This window comes from Carassius carassius, chromosome 38 (assembly GCF_963082965.1).
Source record: "Carassius carassius chromosome 38, fCarCar2.1, whole genome shotgun sequence".
In the NCBI taxonomy this organism is placed as follows: Eukaryota; Metazoa; Chordata; class Actinopteri; order Cypriniformes; family Cyprinidae; genus Carassius; species Carassius carassius.
Window position 1 is genome coordinate 336738 of NC_081792.1, and position 15914 is coordinate 352651.

The 15914-nt window shown below is 42.0% G+C and overlaps 1 protein-coding gene across 1 annotated transcript in view; it reads right to left on the reverse strand.

Moving 5' to 3' along the window:
* The window catches only part of LOC132119143 (large ribosomal subunit protein eL29-like), a 346082-nt gene that overhangs the window by 104225 nt on the left and 225943 nt on the right, over nucleotides 1-15914 (reverse strand). The window lies entirely within an intron of this gene.

Consider the following 15914-nt stretch of genomic DNA (forward strand, 5'->3'; position numbering starts at 1 on the left):
ATGTAGCATCTAGAGTCCTTACCAGGTCAAGAAAATATGATCATATTACCCCAATTCTACAGTCTCTGCACTGGCTACCTATTAAGTTCTGTATCAGTTACAAATTATTAATACTTACCTATAAGGCCCTAAATGGTTTAGCTCATGTGTACCTTACTAGCCTTCTACCACGCTACAACCCATCACGCTCCCTAAGGTCACAAAACGCTGGACTTTTGGTAGTTCCTAGGATAGCAAAGTCCACTAAAGGAGGTAGAGCTTTTTCACATTTGGCTCCCAAACTCTGAAATAGCCTTCCTGATAATGTTCGGGGTTCAGACACACTCTCTCTGTTTAAATCTTGATTAAAAACGCATCTCTTTCGCCAAGCATTCGAATAATGCATCTCTTAAATTGTGACTGCAGTTGCATCTGATCAAATGCACATTCTTATTCCTTAGCTTAGCTTAGGTTAAACTAATTAATTTTATTTGTTGGAACAGCAGCTATGCTAATGAAGTCTCTATTTGTTTCTCTGTTTTGTAACAAGGAAATACACAAGTTCCAGTCTGGATCCAGAACACCTGAGAAGAGTGAGATTCAACAAACAAACAGGCTTTAATAATCCACAGGAAGGTAATCCAGACAGAGCAGGTATAGACATTCAAGAACCAACAACAAAGAACAGAAAGGGAGTAATTTAAATACATGGACCAAATGAGGATCTAATTAACTCAAATAATCAAGGGCAGACAGAAACTAGGTCAAAGGAACAAAATAAACATGTGTTTTAGTTAAGAAAACATTCAATTTTTTCAGAATTTTGCAAACGTTATGGGATTGTTACTTTTGAATGTTCTTTCAACATTTTGAAACAAGTAATAAAATATTAAATTAGATAAATGTCCAAAACAAAAATGTTCTATGGCTAAAATTAACCTCACATTGAAGCAGCTGCTTTCCAAGACATCTGGAGCATTACAGAGAAACGCCTACATGGGCAGAAACTCACAGCACACATACCTGTATATTGGGGAAAGCGTTCACTCATATTAGATGATTTTCAGACACCTTTCAGGACTGAATGACATGTTAGCATATTTATACATGTTTATCTCAGCTTTCCTGTGAAGGACGTGCGATGCTGCCTTAGAAAGAAGAGCACAATGTAAGCATGGTTAGGGGTTCAATTCCCAAGAAATGTCTGAAGTGATGAAATGTGCATAATGAATGCAATATAAACCACTTTGAATGCATGCCAAAATTATTTTTCTGCCTACCTTTGCAATGTTTGCATCCAATTCACAAAACCACACATTTGCAGTGGGACAGTGACACAGATGTGTGCTGCAGAGGGGTTTGTGATTGTAGCTCCACTTTTCTGTTGAATCTCTATCTTACTATCACTCTAGCCTTCATTAGCCGGTTAGCTTCACATTCACATTTCCATCCACATTTCTATTCGCGTCTAGTACCGTTTTCTTTTCCTTTCTTTTTTTTTTCTTTTGGCTCATTTCTTTTCTCTGTTGCACCATTTTTCATGGGTTCATCAAACAGCAGTTAAGTAGGTAAGTCAGAATAATGCTTTAATCACAGTGAGTTATGGCTACTTCTCCTGCTATTGTTGTTTGCACCACTTGCCACATGTACAGTTTAGCTCTCTCTGTCGACAACGAGGGATTCACATGTGATAAATGCAGTTGGGGTCACTTCATTTACAGCGATATCGTTGACTTGATTGCAAATGATTGCACAGATACTATTTAAACTGAACTGGGCCGGGTTTCCCGATAGCGATTTATCTTAGCGTTTAAGTGTTACGGTTGGTTAACCGTGATCTCGGGTTTTGCACTATGTGGGTGGAGTGTGTGTGTTTTGCGTCAGCACTGATTGTTTCATGTGGGCGTCTCCGCTAATTGTTCATCATCACCAGCTGCCACTCATTACCCTTCCCTATATATTGCCCTGTCTAGCATCTTGTGTTTGTCAGAGCGTTGTTTGTCATTCCGTGTCTCATGTTATGCCTTCCTTGTGTTTGTTTCTCGTTGTTGGATTGTCCTGTCTTCCCGGAACCCCGTCCACTCCATCTCATCTCTGGATCGCACCACTTACCTTCACGGCTCTTCCTGTGTCACACTCTCCTGCTGCCAACTCACCATCGCACCCCGGATCATCTGTGAGCTCTGCCTCTTCCTGGACTTTGCATTCCCTTCAAGATTCCCCATATCACCTGTCTTCGTGTTTATTGTTTTTTTTCTATTATTAAATATCATAAACGCGCACTTGCAAAAGAGCCAGCCCAGTAGTAAGTTTGAAGCTACTATCGGGTGGGATCTCCGCCGGGAAGTCCTCAACAACATCATCGACTCTCCTTCCGGTGAAACTGCGGTGGGGCAACAACACTCACACCTGTCACGCCCTTCTGGATTCTGGAGCCGAAGGTAATTTCATTGACGCTGTCCTTGCACGTCATCTAAACCGTCCTGTCCTTCCCTTGTCCTGTCCTATCCACGTCAGCGCACTCAATGGCCAGGAACTGCCACACGTCACCCACACCACTGAACCCATAACTCTGCTCACCTCAGGCAACCACACCGAAACCCTATCCTTACTCCTAATGGACTCCCCTGTAGAAACCATCGTTTTAGGTCATCCCTGACTGGTCAAGCACAATCCACGAGTGGATTGGGGTTCCAACACTGTCACCTTGTGAAGTGAAAATTGTCATGAGCCTTGTCTGGTTTCTGCTTGTCCTGCTGTGTCTGTTTCTGTCTTTCAGGAGGAGACCATGGTTTTGTCAAACGTGCCCGCGGAGTACCTGGACCTGAAGGAAGTGTTCAGTAAGTCCCGTGCTGCTTCTCTGCCTCCGCATCGTCCCTATGACTGTGCCATAGACTTAGTTCCAGGTAAGTCTCCGCCTAAGGGCAAGCTTTACTCTCTTTCTATTCCGGAGAGGGAGGCCATGGAGAAATATATTTCTTATTCCTTGGCATCGGGGTTCATCCGCCCTTCCTCTTCTCCAGCGGGGGCGGGATTCTTTTTTGTTGGTAAGAAGGATGGTTCTCTGTGACCTTGTATTGATTACCCAGAGCTGAACAACATCACGGTAAAGAATACCTATCCTTTGCCGTTGATGTCTTTAGCGTTCAAGAGGTTATAGGGAGCATCCATCTTCACAAAATTGGATTTACGTAACGCTTATCATTTGGTCCACATCAGGAAGGGGGATGAGTGGAAAACCGCCTTTAACACCCCTAGAGTGCACTTTGAATATTTGGTGATGCCGTTCTGGCTCTCCAACTCGCCAGGGGTTTTCCAAGCACTCGTGAATGACGTGTTGAGAGACATGGTAGATCAGTTTATATGTTTACCTGGATGACATACTGATTTTTTCTTCATCTCTCCAGGAACATGTGCAACACGTGAGACGAGTGCTCCAGAGATTACTTGAGAATGGTCTTTTTGTCAAGGCGGAGAAATGCGTATTCCATGAACAGTCTCTTCCCTTCCTAGGGTATATCGTCTCGTCTGAGGGAATACGTATGGATCCTGACAAGGTTAAGGCTGTGATAGATTGGCCAAGTCCAGATTCCCGTAAGGCCATACAGCGGTTTCTGGGGTTCGCCAATTTTTATCGATGTTTCATTCGTAATTTCAGCCAACTAGTCTCACCTCTGACTGCCTTGACCTCCCCCAGCACTCCATTCAGGTGGTCTAATACAGCCGAAACTGTATTTTACAACCTCAAGAGCCGTTTCATTTCGGCTCCCATCTTAATAGCTCCTGATCCCACACGGCACCAGAGGTGGGAGTAGGTGCACCTTATAGTAGAATGGCTCTTAATTGTAGTAAACGATAATTTATTGACATTAACCTAATGCTGCGTTCCAGACAGACAACTTGGATACAATAACTATAATACAATACAATATTATATTATAGTGTATAATATTATACTTCACATAATATCTAATATATTTTTATATACTTTATATATTATGTTAGGTAAAAAAATATATATCCTGAATGCACTATAAGTCGCTTTGGATAAAAGCATCTGCTTAATGCATACATTTATTTAAATGTATTTATCTATATAAAGACATTATTTCATAGCTGGTTTTTGGGCACTTCAGCAAGTCATTGACATACCACCCCCCCCCCCCCCCCCCCAGTCTTTGAAGCATTTCCTACATCTTTTATTTAGTCATTTAATTTAAATGTGTATTTATATTTTTTCTGCCCTTTTTAATTATTTCATTTAGAAATCAATGAAAAAAAATAAAGAAAACGAGTCCTAAAGTGTACAATAAAGCACAATCAAATCCTTATATTATAATCACATTGCACTTGAATCCAGTTAAAGGTGTAATCTGTCGATTGTCCTATAGGTGATCGCATAAATCTGTGTTCTTATGATGCACTTAGGGCTTTATGATTACTCCAGAGCATCCGTAGATCTATGATGATTTTCAAGTGCTACTTAAGTTACAATGCTTTTGGGAATATTATTAATAATAATATTGAGAAAAGTCGTACGATCGTTTTTACAAACTTTTTAGGTTTACAAAAACTTTTGGGAAACTCAGCCCCGATATGTGTCACACCCACTGAAAAACATGATGAAAGTGCTCTAGTTATTGGCGATTCTGTTGTACAGAATGTGAAAATAGAGAGATCAGCCACCATAGTCCAATGTTTACCAGGAGCATAGCGCCTGGAAAATTTAAAAGTGCTGGCCAATGCTAAACTTAAATTCAGTCAGATTGTTATTCATGCTTTTTAAATTAATGATGTTTTGACACCAGTCAAAGATCACTAAAAATAACAGTGAAGAGGTGTGTAAACTTGCAGGTATGATGTCAGACACTGTAATATGCTCTGGTCCCCTCCCTGCTAACAGTGGTGATGAGATATATAGCAGATTGTCATCACTCAGTGGCTGGATATTTAAGTGGTGCCTGCAGAATAACATAGCTTTCATAGACAATTGGACGAGTTTTTGGGGCAGACCTGATCTGTTGAAAAGAGATGCTCTTTATCCCTCCTGGGGAGGAGCCGCTCTTCACTCTAGAAATATGGCACATAGTCTTAGAGTTTGCACTTAACTAAGTATGGGCCAGGTCAGGAAGCACATAGACTGGCTAAACTGACCATCTGCTAGCAGTATCACGCCATCAGTTAATTCTCAGCACACAGAAACTCTTTCACCTAGATATCACACTATACTGTTTCTTAGACTGTGTCTATACCGTGTCAGACACTATACTGTGTCTGAGACTGTGTCTGTTCCCCGAAACTAGAAAATACAAAAAATGTCCAAACCAATTTAAGAGTAGCAATAGCAATGTTCAACAAATAAAAAACAGATGTAATTTGGATAAACAAATGGTAAAGATTGGCTTATTGAATATCAGGTCCCTTTCTACAAAAGCACTTTTTGTAAGTGATATGATTACTGAACATAAACTAGATGTGCTCTGTTTGACAGAAACCTGGCTTAAACGAGATGATTACATTATTTTAAATGAGTCTACCCCACAAGATTACTTTTATAGACATGAGCCATGTCCAAAAGGTAAAGGGGGAGGAGTTGCCACAATTTATAAAAAAAAATATTTTCAGTATATCTCAGAGGGCGGGCTTCGAGTATAACTGTTTGAAATAATGGTGTTTCATATAGCATTATCAAAAGAAACAAATGTTAATGATAAATCATAATGCTTGTTACAGGCTTCTGTATATAGGTTTTATATCCAAGTTAGTGCTGGCTGCAGATAAAGTTTTAATTGTCTGTGACTTTAATATCCATGTTGATAATGAAAAAGATGCATTGGGATCAGCCTTCATAGACATTTTGAACTCTATTGGGGTTAGACAACACGTGTCAGGTCCTAGTAATCATCCTGATTTATCTCAATTCCTTAATAAATCCAAAAACTCAAATGATGTAACAGAAACTAGTGGCATGGTGGAGAAGGCACAGACCGAACATCCCTTGACGTATTGGGTGACATCTTGGGCCATGTTGGGCCACCAGTAGCTGTTCTGGAGGAGCAAGAGGGTTCGGTGGCTGCCTGGGTGACTGGATCCCGGGGAGGTGTGGGCAGAATCCTGAAGGGCCAGATGCAGGGTGGATTGGACATACCTTTCCCTTTTGGACCTCCCTGCAGAGCAGGATCCGTGAAGTGGCGGCATGGATTTGGTCGTCAAGTGTCCACTGGATGGGAGATATGAAATCTGAAATACTGTAGTTCCTCTTGGGTTGGATTATGCTGGTGTAGGTGGGAATGTGCATCCACTATGACATTCTTACTCCCTAGGCAGTAAGTTACCACAAAGAGGAAGCGGGCAAAGAATAAAGCCCAGCGGGCCTGGCTAGGGTTAAGACGCTTGGCTTCTCGGGTGTACTGCAAGTTCTTGGGGTCTGTGATCACATCAAAGGGATGTTGGGCACCCTCTAACCAATGCCGTCACTCCTATAGGGCGAGCTTGATGGCCAGCAACTCCCAATTCCCCATGTCATAGTTCTGCTTCGCCAGGGATAGTTTCCGTGAGAAGTGCGCACATGGATGGAGTACCTGGGATTCTCCCTTACTTTGGGACAGCATGACAGCAGGGTCGCCACATCCACCTCGACCACGAAGCGGAGATTGAGGTCTGGGTGTGAAAGAGCCAGGGGTTGTACAGAAGGCAGACTTGAGCTGGAGGAAGGCCTGGTGTTCATCTGGGGTCCAGGTGAGTTTTATTGCCTTCCGTTGGAGGAGAAAGGTAAGTGGTGCTGCCTTCTGGCTGTAGTGGGCGATAAAGCAGCTGTATAAATTTTCAAACCCCAGGAACCTCTGCATCTCTTTTACCAAAGTGGGTTATGGCCAGTTCCGAACCACATCCACCTTCCTTTGGGACATTTGTATTCCTGCAGGGGTGACGATGTAGCCCAGGAAGTGAATGATGGATTTGTGGTATTCACATTTCTCAGCTTTTAAATACAGGTAATGTTGCCGGAGACGTTGGAGTACCTTGGTGACATGGTCATGGTGTTCTTCAAGATTGGGTGAGTATATGAGTATATCATCGATATAGATGAGGACAAACCTGTTAAGCATATCTCTGAAGATCTCGTGCATAAACTTTTGGAAGAAGGAATGTGAGTTGGAGAGCCCATAGGGAATCACCCGGTACTCATAGTGCCCGGTGGGTGTCCCAAAAGCAGTCTTCCATTTGTCACCCCTATGGATGCAGATGAGGTTATAGGTGCTCCTTAGATACAGCTTCCTGAAGATGCGGGCACCACGTAGTCCCTCCAAGGCGGGCAGAACCAGAGGAAGGGGATAGGCAAATTTCACTGTCTGGAAATTGAATACAAGGTAATCACACTCATCTTTCTTGGCCACAAAGAAGAAGCTCAACACTGCAGGTGAGGTGGATGGACGGATGAACTCCTGTTGTAAGGCTTCTTGAACGTACTCCTTCATAGCGGCCTTCTCCGGGATTGACAGTGGGTAGATGTATCCTTTGGGTAGTTTGGCCTCAGGCATCTTTTAAACGTTCCTGCTTGCACTCCCCACTCCGCTCAAGAATTTCTCTTGACTTTAAGGCGATGGTGGGTTGATGTTTAGAGAGCCAGGAGCATCCCAGGACAATGTCCATGACAGCTTCCTCCAGCACCAGTAGCGAGATCTGTTCAGTGTGGAAGCACCCAATATGTAGACCAGCCTCTGGCGTGTGGTGCCGCAACAGCCCCTTTCCCAGCAGCTTTCCTTGGACAGTGTTAAAGGGTAATGAAACCCCAGACTACTTATTCTAAGATTATAGCAGTGTTTGTGTTGTACATCATAGAAGACAATGTTAGCATCCGCTAATTTTAACTGTTGGAGGAAATTGGTTAATTTTAAGCTTTTTTGCTCTATTTTCATCTTCCGGATTTAAAGTCTATATTTTGTTGACGTCACGATTTGTGACGTGGCAATGGACTATAGTACATCGATGAGCGTCGGTGTCTATTCAATTATTCATGAGAAGACGCTTCGCTTAATTATTCACAACAACATGTGTTGATTTGCTATTAAAGACGCATCAGACTGTGAAATGACATCGCACACATTAACAGGGGAACATTCATGGATCGCAGAAGAGTGTTTTTTCTTTGTAATAAGAGTTCGGCACAAACGCGATTCATTCACTTGGTGAGTGTAACCGTTTTTATAGCTCTGTGACACAACCTGTCAAAAGGCTTATTTAAACGCCACAGAATAATATATATGTCTCATTTGTGAGTCGCTTTGAATAAAAGCGTCTGCTAAATGACTGAATCTAAATGTAATATGTTTTCGATGCAGGGTGCAAATGGCTGTGCATTTATTTGTGTTTCTAACTCGATGGTAGCGAAATGAAACTGTCTGAACGCAAAGCTGTGTGTGCTGTCTGTCCTCCCTCTTCCCCCTCCCCCGGTCCGCTGCACACCACGCCCACTTTTTTTTAGCATTTTTTAAAACTGTGGTGAGAACTAACCAGTGCACAAAAGGGGTGTTTCATGACCCTTTAATCTGGTAGGTATTGTCATTTGGGAAACTGGGAATTTTGAATCCAGCAAGGCTGCGGGAGGAGATTAAATTTCCTGATGCTCCAGAGTCCACAAGGATTTTGACTGGAGAGGATTGGTTTTGATACATTAGCAGGGCATCTATATGAGGCATGCAAGATACCTCTGGAGTGATTTGTATAGTACTCAATGTTGGTCATGGTGGACGAGCGGGTCAGGTGCAGAGCTGGAGCTTGTTGGATCCACAAAAGAGAGAGAGGCCATGGGTGAGTCAACAGGACCATTCCGTGGAGGATATGTGGTAATTATCTGTGATCATGGGCTCTGCTGCTGGAGGTGAGAGGCTGGGTGAGGCAGCAGCAGCAGGTATGCCTGCATATGGCAGGAAAACTTTTGAGCCCCACGGTATTTTCTTAGATGGACATCTGTTGAGGCCTCAGTAGAGGGCCAAGAGCAGAGCAGCCTCATTCCAGCCACTGCGAAGCCAAGAGTGTATTTGTGGATTGATAAATCTGCTTGCCGCAGTTAGAAAAGCTCATCATGCACAGTCGACTGGCTGAATACCTCCCAGAAGTGTTGAACAAAGCTGTCTAGTGAGTGAACCAGAGAGCTCTGCGAATTCGACAAGGTTTCTGCCCACTGCAATGCTTTTCCAGGCAGCAACGAGATGATGAATGCCACCTTCGCCTGAACAGCCCCAAACAGGTGTTGTTGCAACTCAAAATAGAGGGTTCATTGCAACAAGAATGCACTGCAGGAGGCTGCCTCACCAGAGAAGTTTGCTGTCCGGGCCATAGGACAGGCTGGTGATTTGGTGATGATAGTTGGTGGGAGGTGTGATTCAGATGAGGACATGCTCCGAGGATCCATGTGAGTTTTTGCTGAGTATACTGTTAATGGGCTGGTGTTCTGTCACAACTGGTCAAGAAACTTCTATTCCTTCAATAGATAGCTGCCGTTTCCAGAATAGACAGGCTGACAGGTAGGCAAGGGATCCACTTGAGAAGCTTGTAACCTTGAGACCAGCCGACGAGTGACTGTGGTGAGTGTGTTTTTGAATGGTTTGGTAAGTGGGTGCAGGTATCCGTGATTACTAATCAGGTGATTGTGAATGGGTAGGAGCCTGGTTTGGATGGTGAGGCAGGTGATTCTGTGAATTCTGTGACGTGATAGTTGCCCACGCGTGCACTTACCTTCAGAGGGAGTCACAATTTTTCTTGATGTTGGAGCAAGAACCACATTTGCCGTTGGATTTTCTATTGGGTAATGTCCCTGAACCCTCTGGGGTCACTGTTCACGAATGGGTCCAAGAAAATCAGGCTCGGTTGCAACTTGCATTTCATGGAACCAGAGAATGGCTGCATGCTGCAGTTACGCGCTGTAAGACAAACCATGATCAGCGAGTTCGAGAGGTACCTTTACAGGAGGGCCAGTTAGTATATCACTGGGTTGTTCAGTTGCTTTGACGCAATGTATTTTGTTTAAAGCGCTATATAAATAAAGGTGACTTTGACTTTGTGCGTGGCAGTCGTCCGCGAGGGGCTGTCGCGCTGTTTGTGTTTATTTTATTATTAAACTTTGATTTGAATGTGAGTTGAGTTTTTATAGTGTTACACTGGATTACACATAACACACTTACACAGTCTGTATCCAGATCAGATGGTCAATGCAGTCACCCGGATCAAGTACGTATCCAGCCCAAATGCTTTGGTACAAGGCTGCATATGATCCCTTAAATTCTATGTAGGCAGTTGACTAGATGTCTTGCTGTAGATGTATTGCTGTTGTTGTTTTTCCTGCCTGCGGGTGTCACTGTTGGACAGTGTTTTCTCTACTTCCTGTTGGCCTTCTGTAGCAAATTGTAGCTCCGTGTAGCTGTTTTTATTTTATTTTTTTCTCTAGAATCTTTATCTTACTATCACTCTCTGTTTTTTAAAGTGGTAAAATATAACTTAATTCACACCATATTTCTGATATTATTGATCAATCTTATCAGATTAACTTTGATCGTTCACTTTTATTTTATTTCCGTGAGTGCAGTACACCTGCAAAGCGTTAGCACTCGTTAGCTTGTCATTAGCGTTTTCACTCGAACCTATCGCTGTTTTCTTTTCTCCTCTCCCTCGCTCCAGTTTTTCACAAGTTCATCAAACAACCGCAGTAAGAATTTTCATCAAGCACGGTGAGTAATGGCTTCTCCTATCATTGTTTCTTGCACCTCTTGCCACATGTACAGTTTATCTATCTCTGTCGCTGATGAGGGATTCACATGTGATAAATGCAGGGAAATAGTTAGGCTGACAGAGAAGATTTCAGAATTAGAGACACACATCCAAACTTTAATTGAGGACAGTAAAAATGTTAGGGCTCTAGATACGGCTTTGGATGCGTCTAGCTCAGGGATTCCTGTACATTGTTCGGTTCCGGAAACAGAGCCCCAGCAGCAGGGCAACTGGGTGACGGTGAGGCAGCGTAGTCGTGGGTCAAAACACCGCTCTTCTGTTCCAATCAAAACATTAAACAGGTTCTCCCCACTCAGTGATGCACCCACTGAGAAACCTGATGAAAGTGCTCCAGCCACCATAGTCAAATGTTTACCGGGAGCCAGAGCGCCTGACATCTTGGCAAATTTAAAAGTGCTGGCTAATGCTAAACGTAAATACAGTAAGATTGTTATTCATGCCGGCGCTAATGATGTTTGACTTCGCCAGTCGGAGATCACTAAAAATAACATTAAAGAGGTGTGTGAACTTGCAAGCACGATGTCAGACACTGTAATATGCTCTGGTCCCCTCCCTGCTTACCGTGGTGATGAGATGCATAGCAGATTGTCATCACTCAATGGCTGGATGTCTAAGTTGTGCCCACAGAATAACATAGGTTTCATAGACAATTGGACGAGCTTTTGGGGCAGACCTGACCTGTTTAAAAGAGATGGTCTTCATCCCTCCTGGGGTGGCGCCACTCTTCTCTCTAGAAATATGGCAAATAGTCTTAGTGTTTATACTTGACTAACTGGGGCCCAGGTCAGGAAGCAGACAGACTGGCTAAACCGACCGTCTGCTAGCTGCCTCCCGTCATCCCGTCTTCAATTTATAACAACGTTTTCAGGATTTCTCAGAGGGCAGGCTACAAGTATAACTCGTTTGAAGTAATGGTACTTCATATAACATTATCCAAAGAAACAAATGTTAATGATAAATCCCCTGTTATGTTTGTACTGGCTACTGTATACAGGCCACCAGGGCACCATACAGACTTTATTAAAGAGTTTGGTGATTTTACATCTGAGTTAGTTCTGGCTGCAGATAAAGTTTTAATAGTTGGTGATTTTAATATCCATGTTGATAATGAAAACGATGCATTGGGATCAGCATTTATAGACATTCTGAACTCTATTGGTGTTAGACAACACGTTTCAGGACCTACTCATTGTCGAAATCATATTCTAGATTTAATACTGTCACATGGAATTGATGTTGATGGTGTTGAAATTATTCAGCCAAGTGATGATATCTCAGATCATTATTTAGTTCTTTGCAAAATTCATATAGCCAAAATTGTAAATTCTACTTCTTGTTACAAGTATGGAAGAACCATCACTTCTAACACAAAAGACTGCTTTTTAAGTTATCTTCCTGATGTATCCAAATTCCTTAGCATATCCAAAACCTCAGAACAACTTGATGATGTAACAGAAACTATGGACTCTCTCTTTTCTAGCACTTTAAATGAAGTTGCTCCTTTACGCTTAAGGAAGGTTAAGGAAAACAGTTTAACACCATGGTATAATGAGCATACTCGCACCCTAAAGAGAGCAGCCCGAAAAATGGAGCGCAGCTGGAGGAAAACAAAACTAGAGGTATTTCATATTGCTTGGCGGGAAAGTAACATATCCTACAGAAAAGCATTAAAAACTGCTAGATCCGTTTACTTTTCTTCTCCTTTAGAAGAAAACAAACATAACCCCAGGTATTTATTCAATACAGTGGCTAAATTAACGAAAAATAAAGCCTCAACAAGTGTTGACATTTCCCAACACCACAGCAGTAATGAGTTTATGAACTACTTTACTTCTAAAATCGATACTATTAGAGATAAAATTGCAACCATTCAGCCGTCAGCTACAGTATCACATCAGACACTGCACTATAGACCCCCTGAGGAACAGTTCCACTCATTCTCTACCATAGGAGAGGAAGAATTGTATAAACTTGTTAAATCATCTAAACCAACAACATGTATGCTAGACCCTATACCATCTTAGCTCCTGAAAGAGGTGCTTCCAGAAGTCATAGATCCTCTTCTGACTATTATTAATTCCTCATTGTCATTAGGACATGTCCCCAAAACCTTCAAACTGGCTGTTATTAAGCCTCTCATCAAAAAACCACAACTTGACCCCAAAGAACTAGTTAATTATAGACCAATCTCGAATCTCCCTTTTCTGTCCAAGATACTAGAAAAGGTGGTATCCACACAATTATATTCCTTCTTAGAGAAAAATGGTATATGTGAGGATTTCCAGTCAGGATTTAGACCGTATCATAGTACTGAGACTGCTCTCCTTAGAGTTACAAATGATCTGCTCTTATCATCTGATCGTGGGTGTATCTCTCTATTAGTTTTATTGGATCTTAGTGCTGCGTTTGACACAATTGACCACAACATTCTTTTGCATAGACTTGAACACTTTGTTGGCATCAGTGGAAGTGCATTAGCATGGTTTAAATCGTACTTATATGACCGCCATCAGTTCATAGCAGTGAATGAAGATGTATCCTATCGATCACAAGTGCAGTATGGAGTACCTCAAGGCTCAGTACTAGGGCCGCTACTCTTCACGCTTTATATGTTACCCTTGGGAGATATCATCAGGAAACATGGTGTTAGCTTTCACTATTATGCTGATGATACTCAGCTCTATATTTCTTCGCAGCCCGGTGAAACACACCAATTTGAAAAACTAATGGATTGCATAGTCGATATAAAAAACTGAATGACGAGGAATTTCTTACTGCTAAATTCTGAAAAAAAAACAGAGGTGTTAATTATGGGACCTAAAAACTCTGCTTGTAATAACCTAGAACACTGTCTAAGACTTGATGGTTGCTCTGTCAATTCTCCGTCATCAGTTAGGAACCTAGGTGTGCTACTTGATCGCAATCTTTCCTTAGAAAGCCACGTTTCTAGCATTTGTAAAACTGCATTTTTCCATCTCAAAAATATATCTAAATTACGGCCTATGCTCTCAATGTCAAATGCAGAAATGTTAATCCATGCATTTATGACCTCAAGGTTAGATTATTGTAATGCTTTATTGGGTGGTTGTTCTGCACGCTTAGTAAACAAACTACAGCTAGTCCAAAATGCAGCAGCAAGAGTTCTTACTAGAACCAGGAAGTATGACCATATTAGCCCGGTCCTGTCAACACTGCACTGGCTCCCTATCAAGCATCGCATAGATTTTAAAATATTGCTTATTACTTATAAAGCCCTGAATGGTTTAGCACCTCAGTATTTGAATGAGCTCCTTTTACATTATAATCCTCTACGTCCGCTACGTTCTCAAAACTCAGGCAATTTGATAATACCTAGAATATCAAAATCAACTGCAGGCGGCAGATCCTTTTCCTATTTGGCGCCCAAACTCTGGAATAACCTACCTAACATTGTTCGGGAGGCAGACACACTCTTGCAGTTTAAATCTAGATTAAAGACCCATCTCTTTAACCTGGCATACACATAACATACTAATATGCTTTTATTATCCAAATCCGTTAAAGGATTTTTAGGCTGCATTAATTAGGTAAACCGGAACCGGAAACACTTCCCATAACAACCTATGTACTTGCTACATCATTAGAAGAATGGCATCTACGCTAATATTTGTCTGTTTCTCTCTTGTTCCGAGGTCACCGTGGCCACCAGATCCAGTCTGTGTCCAGATCAGAGGGTCACTGCAGTCACCCGGATCCAGTACGTATCCAGACCAGATGCTGGATCAGCACCTAGAAAGGACCTCTACATCCCTGAAAGACAGCGGAGACCAGGACAACTAGAGCCCCAGATACAGATCCCCTGTAAAGACCTTGTCTCAGAGGAGCACCAGGACAAAACCACAGGAAACAGATGATTCTTCTGCACAATCTGACTTTGCTGCAGCCTGGAATTGAACTACTGGTTTCGTCTGGTCAGAGGAGAACTGGCCCCCCAACTGAGCCTGGTTTCTCCCAAGGTTTTTTTCTCCATTCTGTCACCGATGGAGTTTCGGTTCCTTGCCGCTGTCGCCTCTGGCTTGCTTAGTTGGGGACACTTCATCTACAGCGATATCGTTGACTTGATTGCAAATAAATGCACAGACACTATTTAACTGAACAGAGATGACATAACTGAATCCAATGATGAACTGCCTTTAACTATCATTTTTGCATTATTGACACTGTTTTCCTAATGAATGTTGTTCAGTTGCTTTGACGCAATGTATTTTGTTTAAAGCGCTATATAAATAAAGGTGACATTGACATTGACATTGATATAATAGATGTGTTGGTTGTCATAATTAGGCTCAACATTACAGGGGATGGAAACAGGAAGTCAGTTTGCCTGCTGATTACTGGTACGCCCTGTATAATCAGCAGACAGCGAGCAGCTGCTACACCGCCACCGAATAAGAGAAAAAATACCCTGAACACCAAACACACTCAACACCGTGAAGTGTGCATGACATGTGCGCTTTCAGTTGTGTTTTGGAATGAATCACGTGGCAGGTGAACGCATATGATAAAGCAGATGCAGCAGTGATGTGTTAAGCATGTTCAAAGGCCTGTCACACTGGTACTGTATTCACAGGAATGTTCTTCCTTTATGTGGTATTAATAGAAGCAGCAGCGACGACGCTCTTGACAGGGTTAGTCTCTCTTGTGATGTCACATCTATTACAAACACTCAAGTCCTCACAGGGCGAAAACATGTAAGATATGAAAGTCAGTATTGAAAAAAGATGCATTTTGACGTGTGTCAGTTCTGTAATAGCTCTGGGCCCGTATTTATAAAGAATCTTAATGCAAAAAGTAGTTCCTAGAAAATTCTTAGAAATGTGGGCGTTTACTCTTAAAATTAAGGAAAAAATCCTAGTAAAGAAAAAAGTAATTCAGAAAGCATCTTAACCCTTAAAAGAGGTCTTAAGGTCAAACTTGTTAGGAGCACAGACAAGGACTTTTAAGAGGCTTAAGAGTTTCTTTAGCAGAGGAGAAAATGGCAGAAAGATGAAGAGTATGGAGTCAAAATAGGGCCGTATATATCTGCAAAATAAAACAATGTTTTGCAAAAAAAAAAAATGTTTTGCAAAAAAAAAATATGTTTTGCAAATAAAAATAGAGTATTGAGAAAA